The 21,624-nt window shown below is 46.1% G+C and overlaps 1 long non-coding RNA gene across 1 annotated transcript; it reads left to right on the forward strand.

Moving 5' to 3' along the window:
• The first annotated feature begins 294 nt into the window (after positions 1-294).
• Positions 295-5,841, forward strand: LOC137319410 (uncharacterized). Its single transcript, XR_010962140.1, has 3 exons — positions 295-400; positions 2,331-2,483; positions 5,645-5,841. It is a non-coding gene; the product is annotated as an uncharacterized lncRNA (long non-coding RNA).
• Positions 5,842-21,624: the final 15,783 nt, after the last annotated feature.

The raw sequence follows: 21,624 nt of genomic DNA on the forward strand, positions 1-21,624 counted from the left end.
GTTTGTATGTTAGTCAATTGAGGCAAATTCTTTTAATGGCCTGTGTTGTCTCGGATTCACACTCTATTTCCAAGTAAGATTTGTAAAGCTGCATATTACATAGCTGTGCTCTTTAGATCTTCAGCAGTGACCCAAGTGGCTGCTGATATTTTGATAAATGCAACATTTTTATTTTTTGACTGGATAGTGTGACCAAATGCAATGCTGTATCTGGGGTAATAGTAGCTCCTTGATAAGCAATTGTTCAATTTGAATTTGAGTGTTTCTGCAATAATACCTGTTTTTTGTTTCAGATATCCCTTTGTCAGTAGGGATTGTTGACCCCAGAGCAAATCCAACACAATTAAATACAGTGGAGTTTCTTTGGGACCCTTCAAAAAGAACCTCTGTATTTATCCAGGTATGATGTCTCTTCCATTATTCAGGGTTTAGTATATCCTGATTATTTACTTCTCGAGAGCAAGTTGCTCATATCAGTTTTGTGCATGTACCAATTTTATGAGCAGGTAACAGTGAAAAGTTGGTGTGTGAATTCCTTTACTTCCACACTGATAATTTTGTTTCTGTCCTTACATACTGACATTTCAACTACTTGGTTACACTGTGACCTAATCTTCGATCAATAGGTCGTGTGAGAAACCCAATTGAGGGGCACCTTCGGAGAAAGTTTGTGTGAACATGCCAGTCCAGACCAGAATTGAGATCTCTTCTCATGACCTAGTGGGCACTAGGCCACACAGAACAAAAGGTCCCAAGTTGGTTAATAGTATCTGCTGAGTTTGATCTCTGACTAGACAGATGAAAAATCAGCCCGAGTTCCTGCTTCTGAATGCTATTCTATGATCCCTACTGGAAGTGCACGCGTGGATGTCAAGTGAGAACAGGGCTTGGCTTGGCTGTGATGTCAAGCAGCCTGTTGCCATACATTGGCTTTCTTATGAAGGATGACAACTTGGACAAGATCCCGCAACTGTATTCCAGCATGAGTCTGTATCTTCAGAAGAGGAGAAAAATGGAGATTTATTTTATGTTAAAAAAAATGGGGTTTGAAACTTGAGGGCGCTAGTCTAGAGTTCAGTGCTTATGTTGCTTGAATAATTGTCCATATAATACTTCCCCCCGCCCCCCCCCCCCCCCCCACATGTTTAGCTAAGGTGTACACTGTTTCCTTTCTTGATGCATTTCAAACTCAAATTAAATGAGAAGTAAGATTTAAAAGTGTGTAATTAGGCATTCAAAGCAAAACGTAGGACCCAAAAAATTTATCACCATTTCCCCTCTCCCTTTACTCTTTCTAACCCCCTCCCACCCAAAACAAAGTGAAACGTTTTATTTTTCTTTGGCAGGATGGAGAAGATAAAAGAAGACTGTAGAGGTTTAAATCTAAATTGTACAATCTGATTTTAATGCTACCAAAAGATTCTCCAGATTTCTCGTTCATTTTCAGATACCTATGTACTTGTTCGTGGCTTGGAATATTCTGCTAATTTATACTGCCACATAGCTACTGTACCCCAACATCTTTTATGATTCAGTCCAGTATTATCTTGATTTATAGCATTATGCATCCATGGAGCTTGGCTATACTGATTGAGGAAAAAGGGGGTGGAATGTCTCCTCGAGGCATTGTCAATTCAATCACATCTCCATGTTACTTATGCAGAAACAAGGCCTCTTGATTTTTCAACAATTCTGAAACCTACCTGAAAATGCTTTATTAACTTTATTATACATATTGAATGTAATCAACAAAAAATGTAATGAAATTTAAATGTCTTTTAGTTTTTCCCACATTAAAATCCAAGTGAGAATTTTTTTAAAAGAAAAAAGGTTAAAAAGGTCCCAAAAAGAGTTGAACTGAAATAAAAGATTGGGTTTCTTTCCCCTAATCCATTTGTTTGGTTTCAAAGAATTGCCATAGTTCCATTGCTGCCCCTTCTCCATGAATTCCCATCAAGAATAGAAAACTATAGGTTTTGAACTTCAGAGCATTGCTGACTATAATGCAGTGTATGTCTCCAGTGAAATCCAAATTAGGGCATGTAGAGTGATCATGTTGCTCACAAGACACGACACTGGGCATGTGTACACTCCAATTGGTATTCCTGGCACATAATGTGGTTTTAGATTAATTGTAACTGGTAATACATTAGCTTTTTCCAGCAGATATTTGATCGTAATAAAACATTTTACTGTCCAACATCGCAGTAAAGAAATATTAAATAGATGTTTCCAGAGGAAATTCCATAAAAAGCTGCAATTGTTTGGTACCTTGTCATTTTCCTTTTTCATGCTTTTTCTCTTGGTCATGTACCTGCTTGTTTCTTTAGGTGCATTGTATTAGTACTGAATTCACAACGAGGAAACATGGAGGAGAAAAAGGAGTGCCTTTCCGAATTCAAATAGATACATTCAAAGAGAATGAAAATGGTGAATATACAGAGCATCTTCATTCAGCTAGCTGCCAAATCAAAGTGTTCAAGGTATGGAGAAAAGGCTGGATTGCTCTGTTGAATGACCATTATTTCAACTCTTGGTGTTTGAAATGTATTTTTCGTTGGTTGATTCCTTAGACATTCTAAAATTGATATGTTCTCCTTCTGCCTAAACCTTACACCTCATAGGTGCCCATTTATATTTTCTGCATCTCTTGGATAATATATTTAACAGCTTAAAACTGATCTAAATGGGAGGTAATGGCTTCAGTTTTTGCACATTCTATAAAGATGTACACCTCCGGTAAGAACACTCTGAACTTGAAAATATATCTTGAATTATTTGTGGCTAGATATTTTTGCTATCTGTCCTCCAAATAAGGATTTGCTCGGAAATGGAACCCAGAGGAGCATACCTATTAGTGGAGACTGTTTCTTTCCTCTTGGTTCCAGATAACGCTGCAAACCAATGCCTTAACTGGTATGGGATCCAGTAGTCTTCTAATACTTTGCTTGGTTAGCCATTCTTCATATTTGAGCGTTGGTTGGCTGTTTGACCACTAGGGGCATCACAGTTGAGCCTAATCTTTGCTGTTGAATACAGTCATTGGACAGTGATCAGGACTGGACATTCTGGCTGATAATTCTGCCTTTTTTCCTCCCTCTCCCAACCCCAACAAAAACTGAACACGACCAGTTGTAGTGCCCCATCACTACACAGACGAGAGACCTTCCTGGTCTCTATGGCTCACTGCTATACCATAATCTGCATTTTTCCATATGAACTCTCAGGAGAACCTAAATGGAAATCTTCCAAAGAACATTTCTGCTTTAAAATGTAGCTAACAAAATAGCTTCCAAAGTAGTTTTATTTCTGAAGACTTGAATTCAAGGCTTAATATTTCAAAAAAAGAACTGATTTAAGAAGTAGTTAAGCTATCACTGGAACAAAAGTCCTCAACAGCTCCAAAAAATGGAAATGCTCTTTTAGTAGCACCTGATAGCTGCAGACTCTGACCATTTAAAGCTTGTCTTCAGAGTAGCATAGCAGAACTGAATGACGTACAGTTGCTTTGGCCTGTATAGTTTTTGTCTGTGGCCAAGCTTTGTTTTTAAAATTTTTAAGCAACCTGTCTACAACCAGAATGAGTACAAGATCTAGTTAACATGGACATTTTTCTCATTCTTCAGGAACAACCTGAACAAACCTTTCTTTTCCTTCAACTGAGCTGATGATCTCAAAAGGCCGCTAACAAGTTAGCCAATGTCCCAAAGGAATCAGGATCTTGATTAGCTAGGGAATTCACCCTGAATGGCGAGCTGCATCTTTGATGGCACTTAATGGATTGAAGACCAAACCTACCAAGTTTTGTTTTTAAAAAAAAATTGGCAGTGAAATTGATTGTGCATAGTGATTTGGAGACTGGCACATTTCTTTGAATGCAGTAGTGTTCTGGAATCTTGAGCAACCTGTAGCATTCAAAAGCATGAGACACAGATTAGTTACTGGCACTACCTCTCCCATATAAACAAAACTGTGCACTAAGAAGACAAGAGACCTACTTAAAGCAAATTTAACTCACCTTCCAGTGAACATCTGTGCTGCTCCTCTTCTTCCTCTCTTTCCCCCTCCCCCAATAATAAACTATTTGCAATAAAAAGGCAGGGTGCTGTGGAATGTCTAAAGTCAGTGACAGTGAACTCTGTACAGAAGTATGGTGTTTTGGTGTCCAGAAACAAGTTTCTTATGCGGCATTTTCAAAATGACCACTGGTGAATAAAAACTTATATGTCTAATTGTTGTGACTTGTCACCATGATGGTACCAACTTTAAAAGGGCGCACTTTTTAAAAATGAGTCATTGCTCATCTTATTTTGGGAGCAGTTGCCAATTCTGATGTGTGAAAACGTACCTGCAACCGCCCCCCCCCTCCATTTTCCAATGCTAGATTGTTGTGTGGGTGTATGGAGGATTGCAGTCAGGCATCCTTACTGCGTTTTTTAAAAAAAATGCCCAGTCCTATAGAAAATATTACTTTGGTACAGTATGATCACACTGAATTTAGCTATGTTAGAAACCAATATGCAAATTTCTTGGTTGAGGTACACCAATTGTTTGAGTGGGAGGAGGCACATGGTTTCTATTTTCTGCTGTTTCTCTGCCCCATTACCCTAAACTGCGCCTCCCCAAGCCATCCTTTTGAGAGGTGTACCTGGGGGCGTTCCTTCTCTCCCCCTCTCTTAGAGACTGCTTGCTCTCTGGTCAATACTATCCTCCCTTCTCCTCTTAACCCCCTGCCACCCCACCTAGTTCAATGCTACCTCTCGTCTGTCTTCTACCCCCGAGGGTGCACTGCCCAGATCGATGCGCCAGGTTTCTTGCCAAGTGCGGCTGGAAATTCTGAATACTGTGTGTAGTTCTCAGGACAGATGTAATGAAAATGAAAGAAGAGATGTATCTATTTGCACATATGAAATGAGGGATCCAAAAAGTGGAAAACTGCAGCTACTATGCTGGTCTTTAGTTTTTCTTGTTGCCCTTCAGCCAAATTGCTGAGACAGCAATTTCAATTGGTATTCATTGCACTGTGTACATGTGGCTTAGTTCCAAAGACAATCATTGAACTATTAATAATTCTTGACAATAGCGATCTTGTCTTTTTAAGGTTCAAGCCAGACTGTCAAGGTACACTGGTTTTATAGCTTGCAATCACATTAGTTACATTTACACCCTATAATGAGGTTTAAAATGTTTCCCTGATGGGGTAGCAGCTTTAGTTTGTCAAGATTCTGAACTTGATGTTCAGCACCAAACGTTGAAGTATTTTAAGACACCTCCTGTGGTGTTGCTCACAGTTAGCAGAGGAAATTGTATGTCTTTTAGCTGTGTTTGTTGTAAGAGACTGAGAGGGGTTACAGTGCCATCTGTGGAGCAGGCAAGAGTAATGGGAGTTCTTGTAATATTGTTTTGAGGTAGCAACACTACCCTGTAGAGGAACTGGGGGTGTTAGTGTTATCACCTCAAGAAATTTATGTGCTAGTAAATCTGCCATGGTGTTTCCCACAGTACTTGGAGTAGGGCCTGGGTGAAGAATGGAGTTCCAGTTAAAAATGAAAGGGGGAAAGTTGAAGGAGGCAAATGTAAATATATTTTAAAAAATATCAGTCACAACGTTCAAAAAATGGTTCCAAAAATTGAAAACTTACAGGAACTTCAAAAGCAGAGGCTGGAGCAGAACGGAGGAACTTCCTAGGTGTCGGTACTAAAACCTAAGCTGCTGGGAGACGGACAGAGGAGCTGCCACAATGCCACCTACTAGATGGAAGCCAGAATCGTGACAACCCATTGTTGACCGAGGTAGATAGGGATTTTCCATTATAAATGTTGACATAAAACCATTAATCAAAAATCCTGACAGGAAGTCAAGTTTTTGGGATAGGAAATGCGCATATATACAAGAGTTTTAAAATATAGACTAGTTGATCTCCCTAGATGTTGCACAGAGTCAGTCAAAACCAAATGTAATCTTCAGGTGAAGCAAAGTTAGAGGGTGAGGGATAATTTGACCAGGGCACACAGATGTAACTCGGTCCACATTTTGAAGTCATACATTGTGTCCTTTTTAATTTTTATGTCCATGGTTTTAATGGAAACTCCAATGTAAACCTGTCATGCTATAATTACACTCTCCTGCCAGTAAGATTTTTAATAAGATATACAGATAGATTTAGCTAAGATTGATCGAATACTGTTGGATCTCCCATGGTGTTGCTCCATGAGTTGGAGGATATATGTTTTATAATGTGGGCTCATAAAAGCCCAACAAAAGGTCCCATGAGCAGCCAGCACATCTGCCAGAGATGTTACCTTCTACCCTTCTCCCCATACACTCCACTGTCTTGCTTTCCACATCACTCCCACAGCAGGGTAATGTGAGCCGTGACCTGCCACATTTCATCCGTCAGCCCCACATGCTGCATGAGCTGAACACATTGGTAATGATTCTCAAATTTCTGAGCTGTTTTAGCTTTGATCTTCCTTCCACCAGCCCCTGTTCCTTTGCTAACTGTTTCAGCTCCTGTGGGATTAAATTTGTGCCCTCTACATAGGTACCGTTGGTCTCCACATAAGATAGTGGTGTTGGGGAAGGTCTCAATGTTTGTTTTGCAGCTACTCTGCCATTGGGAAATCTGCTGTGCTACCACCTTTGTGATTGGTGGCAACAGGAGGAGCCTGCCCTAATGAATTTATTGTCCCCTGTTTCCCCCTGATGGTCAGCAGCTGTCCCCTTCGTTGGGTAACATGCCCACCGCATGAGTTGCCTGTTCCTCAGCAGCGACCTGTACATATTACGAAGCACTTGGCAGTGGTGGCTTAGAGATCATCTCACAACCACTGTGCTGCTGCTTACAAGTCTCTGTGATTGGTACCATTGTTGCTTCTGGTAACAGCCCCTTCTGCTGGTATATTAATCTCCTCCTCATCTGCCATGGAACTGTCTGTTTTTGGGCAGCAGGAGTTGGAAATAGTGAATTTTCACTTGGAAGGTGGCACTGAGATTAAGATGCAACAAAATAATGCTGTAATTTTTTAAAAAACTTGGAACAGTACAGTGAAGATTAATCTTTCCACAGAAAACCTGTTTTCATATGTATGTCATGGCAGGTATCAGGAGTGTCAATGTCATCAGGATTTACAAAATAATCTCCATGAATGCCATGTTTGCAAAAAGCAAGCGGCACTTGGGCTGCCTGCTGGACCCAAGCTGGTATGGTGGGTGTCACCTCCAGTGGAAATATGCATATTGTGTACCTCCTGTTAAACCCAAAATACCAATATTTCATTTTCATCAAAAGTTTTGTTTTTTTAAATGGATGTTTAAAACAAATGTCAACCAAAAGATAATTGACTCGTTCAAAAACTGAGTCTGTTGGTATTTCCCAACCATTGCTAGTGGTGGTTGCACTGGTTTTTAAGTGAAGAAAGAAGCTCGTTCTGTTCAAGTGTTGGAACCCTGGTATCTGTGGTACCTTAGAATTGTAGTCGTCTTGGGAGGCGCCTGTCAGAAGACCTCTAAACACAGGGCATCAACTGGCCATGTGTACCTGGAGTCGAGGATGTTCACCCCAGTGGGGTGCGTTGGCCTGTTTGTGGTAGAAGGGGGGGGGGGAGAGTATTGTTTGTTTTTCGGACATATACAATGGTGTGGGTGAGGAACATACGTGGCAGCTGTCTTTTTTTGCTGGAATGTGATTGGGTAGATTTGTTTTTGCTGCAATTGATTGGAGAGGAAATTGGAATTTGGGAGAGGTTTTGCATAATATGGCGACTGGAAAATAACTAATTTGGAGCAAAATAGATGTAAACACTTAGCCCGTGAAGAAGCAGAAAATTGGCTATGTTGCGACTGACGTGATGTACATTAACTTCACTGCTGAAGGTGCTGATTTCCTGCTGTACAGTTACACGGAAGCTGACAGCCCTCCAGTATCTCACTCCAGTAGCTATTGGTGTGTTAGCAGTTGGTGGGAGCAGGGAGGGGTCATCCCAGCTGAGCCTGATCATGCCCTCACTTGAGGTTTATTGCGTAATGCACCATGTGCTGTTAGGCCACTGATTTACAGTGACAAGATAAGTCAAATGTTGTTTTTCCACAACTTCGCTTTTCTGTGAAAGCTGTAAATCAGCAGCCAATTCTCATTCATATGTGCCTTTATTTTATATACTAGCAGATTTCCTGTAGTTTTATGATGAGTGAAATGATGCATTGTATAACAATAAGGAACCAGGTGTGGTGGTACAGGAAGTTTTTGTGACTGGTACAAGAAGTTAATGCAAGACTATAGGAAAGGCTGATGGCATTGATTTTGAGGGCAAGGTGGGCAAAAAAAGAATTAAAATTCTAAATTGGGGTGATAAGGTAGTATGTGGAATAGCAGCACAGCTATTTGTAGCTGGATGGCAGTGGGGAAAGCACTCATTTTGGAAGATATGAACAATTAAATCAAGGGAATATCACTTTTTTTAAAAGGCTGACAAAATCTGTGCACGGGCTATTGATAAAGGTGGATACGAATTGTACATCGGAGTGAGGAGTTAAAAATCTGGAAATAAGCTGCTATCAGATTGTCGTAAAAACCCAACTGGTTCCTTCATGTCCTTTTTAGGGAAGGAAACCTGCCGTCCTTGCCTGGTCTGGGCCTATACATGATACCGTTTCGGCACCAACTGCCCTCAGGACAACTAGGGATGGGCAATAAATACTGGCCTTGCCAGCTATGCCCATATCCTGAGAATTAAGACCTTTAAAAATTACCTTGCGTAGCTTTTGGTGTTTTCCACTCCTCAGCAAATAATTGGAATTTTACTCAAACAGCTATATAAACAAATTTTGTGAACACTACAGCGGGACTGTGTGTGCACACCTAGCTGCCTAGATGCATCCTGGGAAATTGTGCACCCTGCACATGCTGTGACTGCAGGAACTGCCTGTTAGAGCAAAAATATCAAGTCTAAGCACAGTCTTTTGGGAGAGGACCCAAGACAACTTTATTGTGTTTAATCATGCGAAATATGAAATTTTAAATGTGTTATGCTACCAGCCTTATTTGGACAATCGAAATTTCAGTTACTGAGGTAAAGAAAAATGGGCACTTTTTAAAAAAAAAACGTTCAATTGGATCACTTTTTTCCCCTTTTTATTGGCAAGTTTTCCTGATTGGCTGTTCAGGGTTGGTTGTTTTCATAATTTCTTCATAATTTATCATTAACAGTTAGCTAATCACTCATCACTTTTGATTTGTATGTTTCCTGCATCTTGAACTCTGGCTCAAAGTAAAACTTGTAAACAATTTTACAACACCAAGTTATAGTCCAGCAATTTTATTTTAAATTCACAAGCTTTCGGAGGCTTCCTCCTTCCTCAGGTAAATGTTTACCTGAGGAAGGAGGAAGCCTCCGAAAGCTTGTGAATTTAAAATAAAATTGCTGGACTATAACTTGGTGTTGTAAAATTGTTTACAATTGTCAACCCCAGTCCATCACCGGCATCTCCACATCAAAGTAAAACAGCAGCAAATCAGTCAACAAAATGTGACTGGTAGGAAGTGTGTGCAAGATATAAAACATTTAATATCCATCAACCAGCAGGGCTCTAGATATGTATTAAATGTTTTATATCTTGTACACACTGGACAGTGATCAGAAACTGGCATCCTGGCTGATTTGTTTTTATCATTGTGCCCTCCCTAATTATTATAATAGTCCAACTGCTTAATTGCAACTTTGTAGTCTGTATGGCTGAGTGCTACACCAACAGAACTGGACTAATGTAAAATTGGTTTTCAAGAAACACATTCTAAAACTGCCATCAAAACGGTTTTCTTGCTGTTGGCTGCACCATAAAATATAAAAGCAGTAATCACTTTGTTCTGGTGGCAAAGAGGCCACTGATCTCATTGGATGATGAAAGGTACCGAGTGGCAATGGAGATGGAATGGAGGCTCACGCAGTGCCACCAGACTTTCAAGTTTGCAATCCCATTGCTGAAACATTACAGCATCCAACTATCAACTTTGAGACATTGGTTGTAATCCTGATTTGATATGTTGTGCTCTTGGCCGTCGTCTGTTCTTGGCTGGTTGTCAAGGAGGAAGAGAGAACTGGCTTGGAAGGATCCCTTTTTCTTTTTCGTGTGTGTGGGTTCTCTCTTCCCCACCCCCCGTGTGTGTCTCTCTCGTTTTTTCTCTCTCTCTATATCACTATCTCTATCTCTCTCCCTTTCTCTCCCTTTTTTCTTTCTCTCCCTTTTTTCTTTCTCTCCCTTTTTTCTTTCTCTCCCTTTTTTCTTTCTCTCCCTTTTTTCTTTCTCTCCCTTTTTTCTTTCTCTCCCTTTTTTCTTTCTCTCCCTTTTTTCTTTCTCTCCCTTTTTTCTTTTTTATTTCTTTCTCTCCCTCTTGCTCGCTCGCTTTCTCTCTCTCTTGCTCGCTCGCTTTCTCTCTCTCTTGCTCGCTCGCTTTCTCTCTCTCTTGCTCGCTCGCTTTCTCTCTCTCTTGCTCGCTCGCTTTCTCTCTCGCTCGCTTTCTCTCTCGCTCGCTTTCTCTCTCGCTCGCTTTCTCTCTCGCTCGCTTTCTCTCTCGCTCGCTTTCTCTCTCTCTTGCTCGCTCGCTTTCTCTCTCTCTTGCTCGCTCGCTTTCTCTCTCTCTTGCTCGCTCGCTTTCTCTCTCTCTTGCTCGCTCGCTTTCTCTCTCGCTCGCTTTCTCTCTCGCTCGCTTTCTCTCTCTCTCTCTCGCTTTCTCTCTCTCTCTCTCGCTTCTCTCTCTCTCTCTCTCTCGCTTTCTCTCTCTCTCTCGCTTTCTCTCTCTCGCTCGCTTTCTCTCTCTCGCTCGCTTTCTCGCTCGCTTTCTCGCTCGCTTTCTCGCTCGCTTTCTCGCTCGCTTTCTCTCTCGCTCGCTTTCTCTCTCTCGCTCGCTTTCTCTCTCTCGCTCGCTTTCTCTCGCTCGCTCGCTTTCTCTCTCGCTCGCTCGCTTTCTCTCTCGCTCGCTCGCTTTCTCGCTCGCTCGCTTTCTCGCTCGCTCGCTCTCTCGCTCGCTCGCTTTCTCTCTCGCTCGCTCGCTTTCTCTCTCGCTCGCTCGCTTTCTCTCTCGCTCGCTTTCTCTCTCGCTCGCTTTCTCTCTCGCTCGCTTTCTCTCTCGCTCGCTTTCTCGCTCGCTCGCTTTCTCGCTCGCTCGCTTTCTCGCTCGCTCGCTCTCTCGCTCGCTCTCTTCCTCTCTCGCTCGCTCTCTTCCTCTCTCGCTCGCTCTCTTCCTCTCTCGCTCGCTCGCTTCCTCTCTCGCTCGCTCGCTTCCTCTCTCGCTCGCTCGCTTCCTCTCTCGCTCGCTCGCTTCCTCTCTCGCTCGCTCGCTTCCTCTCTCGCTCGCTCGCTTCCTCTCTCGCTCGCTCGCTTCCTCTCTCGCTCGCTCGCTTCCTCTCTCGCTCGCTCGCTTCCTCTCTCGCTCGCTCGCTTCCTCTCTCGCTCGCTCGCTTCCTCTCTCGCTCGCTCGCTTCCTCTCTCGCTCGCTCGCTTCCTCTCTCGCTCGCTCGCTTCCTCTCTCGCTCGCTCGCTTCCTCTCTCGCTCGCTCGCTTCCTCTCTCGCTCGCTCGCTTCCTCTCTCGCTCGCTCGCTTCCTCTCTCGCTCGCTCGCTTCCTCTCTCGCTCGCTCGCTTCCTCTCTCGCTCGCTCGCTTCCTCTCTCGCTCGCTCGCTTCCTCTCTCGCTCGCTCGCTTCCTCTCTCGCTCGCTCGCTTCCTCTCTCGCTCGCTCGCTTCCTCTCTCGCTCGCTCGCTTCCTCTCTCGCTCGCTCGCTTCCTCTCTCGCTCGCTCGCTTCCTCTCTCGCTCGCTCGCTTCCTCTCTCGCTCGCTCGCTTCCTCTCTCGCTCGCTCGCTTCCTCTCTCGCTCGCTCGCTTCCTCTCTCGCTCGCTCGCTTCCTCTCTCGCTCGCTCGCTTCCTCTCTCGCTCGCTCGCTTCCTCTCTCGCTCGCTCGCTTCCTCTCTCGCTCGCTCGCTTCCTCTCTCGCTCGCTCGCTTCCTCTCTCGCTCGCTCGCTTCCTCTCTCGCTCGCTCGCTTCCTCTCTCGCTCGCTCGCTTCCTCTCTCGCTCGCTCGCTTCCTCTCTCGCTCGCTCGCTTCCTCTCTCGCTCGCTCGCTTCCTCTCTCGCTCGCTCGCTTCCTCTCTCGCTCGCTCGCTTCCTCTCTCGCTCGCTCGCTTCCTCGCTCGCTCGCTCGCTTCCTCGCTCGCTCGCTCTCTTCCTCGCTCGCTCGCTCTCTTCCTCGCTCGCTCGCTCTCTTCCTCGCTCGCTCGCTCTCTTCCTCGCTCGCTCGCTCTCTTCCTCGCTCGCTCGCTCTCTTCCTCGCTCGCTCGCTCTCTTCCTCGCTCGCTCGCTCTCTTCCTCGCTCGCTCGCTCTCTTCCTCGCTCGCTCGCTCTCTTCCTCGCTCGCTCGCTCTCTTCCTCGCTCGCTCGCTCTCTTCCTCGCTCGCTCGCTCTCTTCCTCGCTCGCTCGCTCTCTTTCTTTCGCTCGTTTGCTCGCTTTCTCTCCCCCCCCCCCCCCCCCCCCCCCCCCCCCCCCCCCGTGTGGGTGAGACAGCATCGAACAGGAATGTAGAGATGCATGTAACAAGGGTTCTACAGTAATCATGGGTGACTTTAATCTGCACATAGACTGGCCAAACCAAATTAGCAATAATACTGTGGAGGATGAATTCCTGGAGTGTGTAAGAGATGGTTTTTTAGACCAGTACGTTGAGGAGCCGACCAGGGGACAGGATATCCTAGATTGGATATTGTGCAATGAGAAGGGGTTAATTAATCTTGTGTGGGGTCCTATAGGGAAGAGTGACCATAACATGATAGAATTCTTCATTACGATGGAAAGTGAAGTCGTCCAATCCGAAACTAGGGTCCTAAATCTAAACAAAAGAAACTACGAAGGTATGAGGAGTGAGTTGGCTATGATAGATTGGGAAGCTTCATTAAAAGGCATGACAGTGGGTAGGCAATGGCTAACGTTTAAGGAACGAATGCATGAATTGCAACAATTATACATTCCTTTCTGGTGCAAAAACACAAAAGGGAAAAGTGGCCCAACCATGGGATAGTATTAGATCCAAAGAGGAGTCATATAAAGTTGCCAGAAAAAGTAGCAAGCTTGAGGATTGGGAGCAGTTTAGAATTCAACAAAAAAGGACTATGAGATTGATTGAGGGGAAAAATAGAGTGAGAGTAAACTTGCAAGGAACATAAAAGTGGACTGTAAAAGCTCGTACAAGTATGCAAAAAGAAAAACATTAGTGAAGACAAATGTAGGTCCCTTTTTAAAGTCAGAAATGGGAGAATTTATAATGGGGAGCAGAGCAATTAGACAAATACTTGGGTTTTGTCTTCATGGAAGAGGACACATATAACTTCCCAGAAATGCTAGGGATCTAAGGGACTAGTGAGAAGGAGGAATTAAAGGAAATTAGTATTAGTAAAACAATAATGCTGGAAAAATTAATGGGTCTGAAAGCTGATAAATCCCCAGGACCTGATAATCTGCATCCCAGAGTACTAAAAGAGGTAGCCATGGAAATAGTGGATGCATTGGTTGTCATCTTCCAAATTTCTATAGGTTATGGAACAGTTCCTGCAGATTGGAGGGTGGCAAATGTAACCCCACTATTTAAAAAAGGAGGGAGAGAGAAAACACAGAACTACAGACCGGTTAGCCTAACATCAGTAGTAGGGAAAATGCTAGTCTATTATAAAGGATGTGATAACAGGACATTTAGAAAATATCAATGGGATTAGACAAAATCAACATGGATTTATGAAATGGAAATCATGTTTGATAAACCTACTGGAGTTTTTTGAGGATGTAACTGGTAGAATAGATAAGGGAGAACCAGTGGATGTGGTTTATTTGGATTTTCAGAAGGCCTTTGATAAAGTCCCACATAAGAGGTTAGTGTGCAAAATTAAAGCACATGGGATTGGTGGTAATATACTGGCATGGATTGAAAATTAGTTAACAGCCAGGAAACAGAGAGTAGGAATAAATGGGTCTTTTTCAGGGTGGCAGGCAGTCACTAGTGGGGTACTGCAGGGATCAGTGCTTGGGCCCCAGCTATTCACAAAATATATATATGTATATATATTCAACGATTTGGATGAGGGAACCAAATGTAATATTCCCAAGTTTGCTGACGACACAAAACAAGGTGGGATCGTGAGTTGTGAGGAGGATGCAAAGAGGCTTCAAGGCAATTTAGACAAGTTGAGTGAGTGGGCAAATACATGGCAGATGCAGTATAATGTGGATAAATGTGAGGTTATCCACTTGGGAAGGAGAAACAGAAAGGCAGAGTATTATTTTAAATGGTGATAGATTGGGGAATGTTGATGTGCAAAGGAACTTGGGTGTCCTTGTACACCAGTCACTGAAAGCAAACATGCAGGTGCAGCAAGCAGTTAGGAAGGCAAATGGTATGTTGGCCTTCATTGCAAGAGGATTTGAGTACAGGAGCAAGGATGTCTTACTGCAGTTATGCAGGGCCTTGGTGAGACCACACCTGGAGTATTGTGTGCAGTTTTGGTCCCCTTACCTAAGAAAGGATATACTTGCCATAGAGGGAGTGCAGCAAAGGTTCACCAGACTGATTCCTGGGATGGCAGGACTGTCGTATGAGGAGAGATTGGGCTGACTTGACCTGTATTCACTCGGGTTTAGAAGAATGAGAGGGGATCTTATTGAAACATAGCTGTTCCAGTACAGCCACAACATTGGCATCTACCCGACAATGTGGAAAATAGCCCAGGTATGTCCTGTCCACAAAAAGCAGGACAAATCCAATCCGGCCAATTACCGCCCCATCAGTCTACTCTCAATCATCAGCAAAGTGATCTAAGGTATCGTCGACAGTGCTATCAAGCGGCACTTACTCACCAATAACCTGTTCACCGATGCTCGGTTTGGGTTCCGCCAGGACCAGTCGGCTCCAGACCTCATTACAGCTTTGGTCCAAACATGGACAAAAGAGCTGAATTCCAGAGGTGAGGTGAGAGTGACTGCACTTGACATCAAGGCAGCATTTGACCGAGTGTGGCACCAAGGAGCCCGAGTAAAATTGAAGTAATTGGGAATCGGGGAAAACTCTCCAGTGACTGGAGTCATACCTTGCACAAAGGAAGATGGTAGTGGTTGTTGGAGGCCAATCATTTCAGCCCCAGGGCATTGCTGCAGGAGTTCCTCAGGGTAGTGTCCTAGGCCCAACCATCTTTAGTTGCTTCAACAATGACCTTCCCTCCATCATAAGGTCAGAAATGGGGATGTTCGCTGATGATTGCACAGTGTTCAGTTCCGTTCGCAACCCCTCAAATAATGAAGCAGTCTAAGCCCGCATCAGCAAGACCTGGACAACATCCAAGTTATAGTCCAACAAATTTATTTGAAAATCACAAGCTTTCGGAGGCTTTCTCCTTCGTCAGGTGAATGTGGGAATCCTTGAACGAACAATACCTGGTGATTACAGGTAATCTTTCCAACTGCCCGTTGTCAAGGCAATCAAAGTGTTCAGACAGAGAGGTGTTACCTACAGGACCACCGAATATACAAACGGCCAGAACACAAAACAGAGAGAGGGCGAAACATTCTAAAGGAAGAGAAAGACAGAAAATGACCCGTTGTATTAAAAACAGATAACTTTTATTGGCTGGTGGGGTTACGTGTAGCGTGACATGAACCCAAGATCCCGGTTGAGGCCGTCCTCATGGGTGCTGAACTTGGCTATCAATTTCTGCTCGACGATTTTGCGTTGCCGTGTGTCTCGAAGGCCGCCTTGGAGAACGCTTACCCGAAGATCGGTGGCTGAATGTCCTTGTCTGGCGATTGTTGCGCGGTGTCCGTTCATCCATTGTCGCAGTGTCTGCACGGTCTCGCCAATGTACCATGCTCCGGGGGCATCCTTTCCTGCAACGTATGAGGTAGACATCGTTGGCCGAGTCACAGGAGTATGAACCATGCACCTGGTGGGTGGTGTCCTCTCGTGTGATGTTGGTATCTGTGTCGATGATCTGGCATGTCTTGCAGAGGTTACCGTGGCAGGGTTGTGTGGTGCCGTGGACGCTGTTCTCCTGAAAGCTGGGTAATTTGCTGCGAACGATGGTCTGTTTGAGGTTGGGTGGCTGCTTGAAGGAGAGTAGTGGAGGTGTGGGGATGGCCTTAGCGAGGTGTTCGTCGTCATCGATGACATGTTGAAGGCTGCGGAGAACATGGCGCAGTTTCTCCGCTCCGGGGAAGTACTGGACGACGAAGGGTACTCTGTTGGTTGCGTCCCGTGTTAGTCTCCTGAGGAGGTCTATGTGATTTTTGGCTGTGGCCCGTCGGAACTGTCGATCGATGAGTCGAGCGTCATATCCCGTTCTTACGAGGGCGTCTTTCAGCGTCTGTAGGTGTCCATCGCGTTCCTCCTCGTCTGAGCAGACCCTGTGTATTCGCAGGGCCTGTCCATAGGGGATGGCCTCTTTGACGTGGTTGGGGTGGAAGCTGGAAAAGTGGAGCATCGTGAGGTTGTCCGTGGGCTTGCGGTAGAGTGAGGTGCTGAGGTGCCCGTCTTTGATAGAGATTCGTGTGTCCAAGAAAGAAACCGATTCTGAGGAGTAGTCCATGGTGAGCTTGATGGTGGGATGGAATTTGTTGATGTTATCGTGTAGTCTCTTTAGTGATTCTTCGCCGTGGGTCCATAGAAAGAAAATGTCGTCGATGTATCTGGTGTATAGCGTTGGTTGGAGGTCCTGTGCAGTGAAGAAGTCCTGCTCGAACTTGTGCATGAAAATGTTGGCGTATTGGGGTGCGAATTTGGTCCCCATGGCTGTTCCGTGTGTTTGGGTAAAGAACTGGTTATCGAAGGTGAAGACATTGTGATCCAGGATGAAGCGGATGAGTTGTAGGTTGGCGTCTGGAGATTGGCTGTTGTTGGTGTTGAGTATTGAGGCTGTCGCAGCGATGCCGTCATCGTGGGGGATACTGGTGTAGAGTGCCGAGACGTCCATCGTGGTGAGAAGTGTTCCTGGTTCAACTGGTCCGTGGGTACTGAGTTTTTGTTGGAAGTCCGTAGTGTCGCGACAGAAGCTGGGGGTTCCCTGTACGATGGGTTTCAGGATGCCCTCGACGTATCCAGAGAGGTTCTCACACAGGGTTCCGTTGCCTGATACGATAGGACGTCCGGGTGTGTTGGCTTTGTGTATCTTTGGGAGGCAGTAGAAGTCTCCCACGCGGGGATTACGTGGGATGAGAATGCGTAGGATGCTTTGAAGGTCTGGATCGAAGGTCTTAATCAGTTTGTTGAGCTGGTGGGTGTGTTCTTTGGTCGGATCTGCGGGTAACCGTCTGTAGTGTTCCTGGTTGTCCAGTTGTCGGTATGCTTCTTTGCAATAGTCCGTTCTGTTCTGTATGACGATGGCTCCTCCTTTGTCCGCTGGTTTGATGACGATGTTGCGGTTGTTCTTGAGAGCGTTGATGGCGTTGCGTTGTGCTCGGGTGACATTCTGGACTGTCCTCTGAGTGCGGCTGATGAATCTGACATTGACGCATTTCCTGACAGCTTGAGCATACATGTCAAGCTTAGGGCAGCAACCCTCCAGAGGAGTCCAGTTTGACTCTTTCTTCTTCGGTTGCTGTACCGCGGATCCCTCTGTCTGCTGTTCCGGATCGTTGATTGTCTCATTGGGTTCGCTGCTGAAATCTTGGGATTTGTGGAAGAATTCCCGGAGCCTCATTCTCCTGATGAATTCCTCTGTGTCCGCCCCGAGACCAATGGGGTCCATTTTGGTAGTGGGGCAGAAATTGAGCCCTCGGCTGAGAACTTTGATTTCGTCTGGTTGAAGGGTGTGGTCGGACAAATTGACGATAGACTTCCCTGTGGTTGCCACCGTGGTACCAGGGGAAGCTTGGTTGATGCTGGTGGTGATGCCGAGTTTCTCAAGCTTCCTGCTCTCAGGACACAGCAGACCAGCTACGAGACACCGCCAAACAGATGAGGCAACGGAACTACGCAGTCTACATGAAAGCCAAGAGCAGGAAGCTTGAGAAACTCGGCATCACCACCAGCATCGACCAAGCTTCCCCTGATACCACGGTGGCAACCACAGGGAAGTCTATCGTCAATTTGTCCGACCACACCCTTCAACCAGACAAAATCAAAGTTCTCAGCCGAGGGCTCAATTTCTGCCCCACGACCAAAATGGACCCCATTGGTCTCGCGGCGGACACAGAGGAATTCATCAGGAGAATGAGGCTCCGGGAATTCTTCCACAAATCCCAAGATTTCAGCAGCGAACCCAATGAGACAATCAACGATCCGGAACAGCAGACAGAGGGATCCGCGGTACAGCAACCGAAGAAGAAAGAGTCAAACTGGACTCCTCTGGAGGGTTGCTGCCCTAAGCTTGACATGTATGCTCAAGCTGTCAGGAAATGCGTCAATGCCAGATTCATCAGCCGCACTCAGAGGACAGTCCAGAATGTCACCCGAGCACAACGCAACGCCATCAACGCTCTCAAGACTAACCGCAACATCGTCATCAAACCAGCGGACAAAGGAGGAGCCATCGTCATACAGAACAGAACGGACTATTGCAAAGAAGCATACCGACAACTGGACAACCAGGAACACTACAGACGGTTACCCGCAGATCCGACCAAAGAACACACCCACCAGCTCAACAAACTGATCAAGACCTTCGATCCAGACCTTCAAAGCATCCTACGCGCTCTCATCCCACGTACTCCCCGCGTGGGAGACTTCTACTGCCTCCCAAAGATACACAAAGCCAACACACCCGGACGTCCTATCGTATCAGGCAACGGAACCCTGTGTGAGAACCTCTCTGGATACGTCGAGGGCATCCTGAAACCCATCGTACAGGGAACCCCCAGCTTTTGTCGCGACACTACAGACTTCCAACAAAAACTCAGTACCCACGGACCAGTTGAACCAGGAACACTTCTCACCACGATGGACGTCTCGGCACTCTACACCAGTATCCCCCACGATGACGGCATCGCTGCGACAGCATCAGTACTCAACACCAACAACAGCCAATCTCCAGACGCTATCCTACAACTCATCCGCGTCATCCTGGATCACAATGTCTTCACCTTCGATAACCAGTTCTTTACCCAAACACACGGAACAGCCATGGGGACCAAATTCGCACCCCAATACGCCAACATTTTCATGCACAAGTTCGAGCAGGACTTCTTCACTGCACAGGACCTCCAACCAACGCTATACACCAGATACATCGACAACATTTTCTTTCTATGGACCCACGGCGAAGAATCACTAAAGAGACTACACGATAACATCAACAAATTCCATCCCACCATCAAGCTCACCATGGATTACTCCTCAGAATCGGTTTCTTTCTTGGACACACGAATCTCCATCAAAGACGGGCACCTCAGCACCTCACTCTACCGCAAGCCCACGGACAACCTCACGATGCTCCACTTTTCCAGCTTCCACCCCAACCACGTCAAAGAGGCCATCCCCTATGGACAGGCCCTGCGAATACACAGGATCTGCTTAGACGAGGAGGAACGCGATGGACACCTACAGACGCTGAAAGACGCCCTCGTTAGAACGGGATATGACGCTCGACTCGTCGATCGACAGTTCCGACGGGCCACAGCCAAAAATCGCATAGACCTCCTCAGAAGACGAACACGGGACGCAACCAACAGAGTACCCTTCGTCGTCCAGTACTTCCCCGGAGCGGAGAAACTGCGCCATGTTCTCCGCAGCCTTCAACATGTCATCGATGACGACGAACACCTCGCTAAGGCCATCCCCACACCTCCACTACTCTCCTTCAAGCAGCCACCCAACCTCAAACAGACCATCGTTCGCAGCAAATTACCCAGCTTTCAGGAGAACAGCGTCCACGGCACCACACAACCCTGCCACGGCAACCTCTGCAAGACACAGTGACGCCCACATCCCATGAACGACACAGATACCAACATCACACGAGAGGACACCACCCACCAGGTGCATGGTTCATACTCCTGTGACTCGGCCAACGTTGTCTACCTCATACGTTGCAGGAAAGGATGCCCCGGAGCATGGTACATTGGCGAGACCATGCAGACACTGCGACAACGGATGAACGGACACCGCGCAACAATCGCCAGACAGGAGGGTTCCCTCCCAGTCGGGGAACACTTCAGCAGTCAAGGACATTCAGCCACCGATCTTCGGGTAAGCGTTCTCCAAGGCGGCCTTCGAGACACACGGCAACGCAAAATCGTCGAGCAGAAATTGATAGCCAAGTTCCGCACCCATGAGGACGGCCTCAACCGGGATCTTGGGTTCATGTCACGCTACACGTAACCCCACCAGCCAATAAAAGTTATTTGTTTTTAATACAACGGGTCATTTTCTGTCTTTCTCTTCCTTTAGAATGTTTCTCCCTCTCTCTGTTTTGTGTTCTGGCCGTTTGTATATTCGGTGGTCCTGTAGGTAACACCTCTCTGTCTGAACACTTTGATTGCCTTGACAACGGGCAGTTGGAAAGATTACCTGTAATCACCAGGTATTGTTCTCTGAATATAAATGCGAAACGTTCAAGGATTCCCACATTCACCTGACGAAGGAGAAAGCCTCCGAAAGCTTGTGATTTTCAAATAAATTTGTTGGACTATAACCTAGATGTTGTAAGATTCTTTACATTTCCCAACCCCAGTCCATCACCGGCATCTCCACATCATGGACAACATCCAGGCTTGGGCTCATAGGTGGCAAGTAACATTCGCGCCAGACAAGTGCCAGGCAGTGACCATCTCCAACAAGAGACAGTCTAACCACCTCCCCTTGACATTCAACGGCATTACCATTGCTGAATCCCCCACCATCAACATCCTAGGGGTCACCATGGACCAGAAACTTAACTGGACCAGCCATATAAAGACTGTGGCTACAAGAGCAGGTCAGAGGCTGGGTATTCTGCGGCGAGTGACTCACCTCCTGACTCCCCAAAGCCTTTCCACCATCTACAAGGCACAAGTCAGGAGTGTGATGGAATTCTCTCCACGTGCCTGGATGAGTGCAGCTCCAACAACACTCAAGAAGCTCGACACCATCCAGGACAAAGCAGCCCGCTTGATTGGCACCCCATCCACCACCCTAAACATTCACTCCCTTCACCATCGGCGCACAGTGGCTGCAGTGTGTACCATCCACAGGATGCACTGCAGCAACTCGCCAAGGCTTCTCAGACAGCACCTCCCAAACCCGCGACCTCTACCACCTAGAAGGGCAAGAGCAGCAGGCACATGGGAACAACACCACCTGCACGTTCCCCTCCAAGTCACACACCATCCCGACTTGGAAATATATCGCCGTTCCTTCATCGTCGCTGGGTCAAAATCCTGGAACTCCCTTCCTAACAGCACTGTGGGAGAACCTTCACCACACGGACTGCAGCGGTTCAAGAAGGCGGCTCACCACCACCTTCCCGAGGGCAATTAGGGATGTGCAATAAATGCCCGGCCTCGCCAGTGACGCCCACATCCCATGAACGAATATTTTTTAAAAAATTAATTCTGACAGGGCAAGACAGACTTGATGCAGGGAGGATGTTTCCCCTGGGTGGGCGGTCCAGAACGAGGGGTC

The sequence above is a fragment of the Heptranchias perlo genome, unplaced genomic scaffold (genome assembly GCF_035084215.1).
Source record: "Heptranchias perlo isolate sHepPer1 unplaced genomic scaffold, sHepPer1.hap1 HAP1_SCAFFOLD_838, whole genome shotgun sequence".
Lineage (NCBI taxonomy): Eukaryota > Metazoa > Chordata > Chondrichthyes > Hexanchiformes > Hexanchidae > Heptranchias > Heptranchias perlo.